The sequence below is a fragment of the Physeter macrocephalus genome, chromosome 8 (genome assembly GCF_002837175.3).
Source record: "Physeter macrocephalus isolate SW-GA chromosome 8, ASM283717v5, whole genome shotgun sequence".
Taxonomy (NCBI): domain Eukaryota; kingdom Metazoa; phylum Chordata; class Mammalia; order Artiodactyla; family Physeteridae; genus Physeter; species Physeter macrocephalus.
The window spans coordinates 18,530,208-18,532,645 of NC_041221.1; the positions used below are offsets into that span (position 1 = coordinate 18,530,208).

Here is a 2,438-nt window from a genome sequence, read left to right on the forward strand (position 1 = left end):
AGAATATTATTCAGTCTTGAAAAGAAAAGAGGTTCTGACACACACTGTAATATGCACGAACCTTGAGGACCTTATGCTGAGCAAAACAAGCTGGTCATAAAAAGACAAATTATTTTTCCACTTCTATGAACTCTACCAAATCCATAGAGACAGAAGGTCGAATGGTGGTTGCCCGGGACTGGGGGAGAGGAACGGGGGAAGGTATTGTTTAATGGGGACAGAGTTTCAGTTTGGGAAAATTAAAAAGTTCTGGAGATGGGTGGTGATGACGGTTGTACCACAATGTGAATGTATTTAATGACACAAAACTGTACACTTAAAAATGGATAAAATGGTAAACGGTACATGATGTATATTTTACCACAATAAAAATGTATTACTCATGTAAAAACGACTACTGCCAAAATTTAGGGAAAAAAACCTAGATTAGAAAGCATAATGTAATATAAAATGATGGGAAACGGACATCTTTCAGATTTACAGATCTCCTGAAAACCAAGGTGGGGAAATAAAACTGTGAGTTATTTAGTTGTCTATTTAAATGGCAGCTTAAATGATGTGAGTAAGTATCAATGATCCGATGTATAAAGATTTTAATGGCAGCAACTGCTAATTCAACCCCGGGGGACCCAGCGCCATCTCCTCCATCATAACCGGGTAATGGGCTGCCTCTCCCAGGGGCTTGCTTCCCTGTTTTCTCTTTCTGTTGGAAACATTGTTCTTCTGCAGATCCATTTCTTTCTTTCTCCTCTTCCCTTTCCCGGCTCTTGACTCCCTCCATCCTGCAGGAAGCCCCTGGTTTAAGCCCGATCAGTGACAGGAGGGGACAGGCCCATCCTCTCCTTTAGACTAAGTTTTGGGCCTCTGATACCAAGCTCATGATGACAAGAGTCACCCCGCTGGATGCTGATCTAAAAACATGACCTGGGTAATAGCCAGCAGACAGACCAGCGACAGCATGGCCATGCGATGTTTAGAGCAGGGTGGTCAGCAATGCTGGGTTATTTGGCCCCGACCCGTTTCCCTTCATCGCGTGTCATCTGGACACAGCCAGAGATGATATTCACAGATGAGCTGTGGCTGCGGTGCCTTGTCCTTCAGCGCCAAGGAACACAGGACCTTAAGGTGAAGTCATTCCCTGAAGGGTACATCTCCCTCAAGTCAAATTTTAATGGAAATAAGCACCTCTGTACCTCAGATTTAGTTCTCTTCTCAAAAGCTTATTTGGTGCAGATGGAGACTGATGAAAAAGAATGACTTGGGTCATTAGCTTCAAGAGAAAGAAAACTCCGCTGCTCAAGATATGAAACCAAAGAGCCATATTCCAGACGGCATATCGGAAATTGTGGAGGAAAACGCCGGCCGATGGGCTAAATCAGTAGCAGCAGCAGAGCCTTGAAACCTCGAGGCAAAGGCAGGAAAAGCTGGATTTCCACAGATCCAGATCAAGACCTTTTGTGAAAGATTTGGAGGTGTAAATTACTGCAATCGATTATGAGGAAATTCATTCGCCTATTGGTGCACTTGCACATGCATGCACGCACACCACACACACACATGCCTGTGAGTAGTTAGGAAATCTCAGGTGCTTTGTTTTTTTTTGTTTTTGTTTTTGTTTTTTTCTGTTTGGCCATGCTATGTGGCTGGTGGAATCTTAGCTCCCTGACCAGGGATTGAACCTGGGCCCTTGACAGTGAAAGCGCCAAGTCCTAACCACTGGACCACCAGGGAATTCCCTCAGGTACTTTTTGTTTCAGATGATATGAAGATTCAGAGCCCAACTGCTAACAACATCCTTGGCCTTTCCTCAGCATTGCTCGGGCCACATATTTATTGTGTGAGGAAGAAAGTTGACCTGAACTGAGATATTTTCAGCCTGCACGTGACACCCCTCTGCAGGGGTCCCACCTGTGTTGTGTTGGGGCCTGCTGAGCGCTTTGGGGCAGGCAGCCACCAGCCTCCAGGGCTCTCAGCTGGTGCCTGTCCTGCCAGCATCCTCCTGTCTTGCCTGAGTTGGCTTCAGACTCCATATCCAGGCGTTAGAAACACACATCTTCTATTTACCAACACAAGCTGTCAACTCTGCAACCTCACATCACAAATAAGAGAACGAGCCGGGGTATAGATAATAATGCCCAGAAACAGTGAAGTGGGGCATCTTAGGTGGGCTTCCAAACACCTCTGTCAGGGACCCCTAACAGGGAATGTGAGCTTGGGAATGGGAAGGTAGCCAGTGCCGGTGGACTCATGACCAGACAGTGGCCAGGTATGAAGTAAAAAGTGCAAAGCAGAGGATGGAGAAGGATGCAGGTATTTGGGGGAGTGGCCCACACTCTACACCTAATCACCCTCCGAAGTGAGGAGGTCTGGGGTGTGAGCAGGGGGAACACGGTGTCTGTCACTCAAGTTGACTCCCCTTCAGTAAGAAGTAAATATCT

At 46.3% G+C, this 2,438-nt stretch overlaps 1 non-coding gene across 1 annotated transcript; it reads right to left on the reverse strand.

Moving 5' to 3' along the window:
• Positions 1-1,658: 1,658 nt before the first annotated feature.
• On the reverse strand, positions 1,659-1,731 carry TRNAE-UUC (transfer RNA glutamic acid (anticodon UUC)). Its single transcript has one exon. It is a non-coding gene; the product is annotated as a tRNA-Glu (tRNA).
• Between the last annotated feature and the right edge of the window lie 707 nt (positions 1,732-2,438).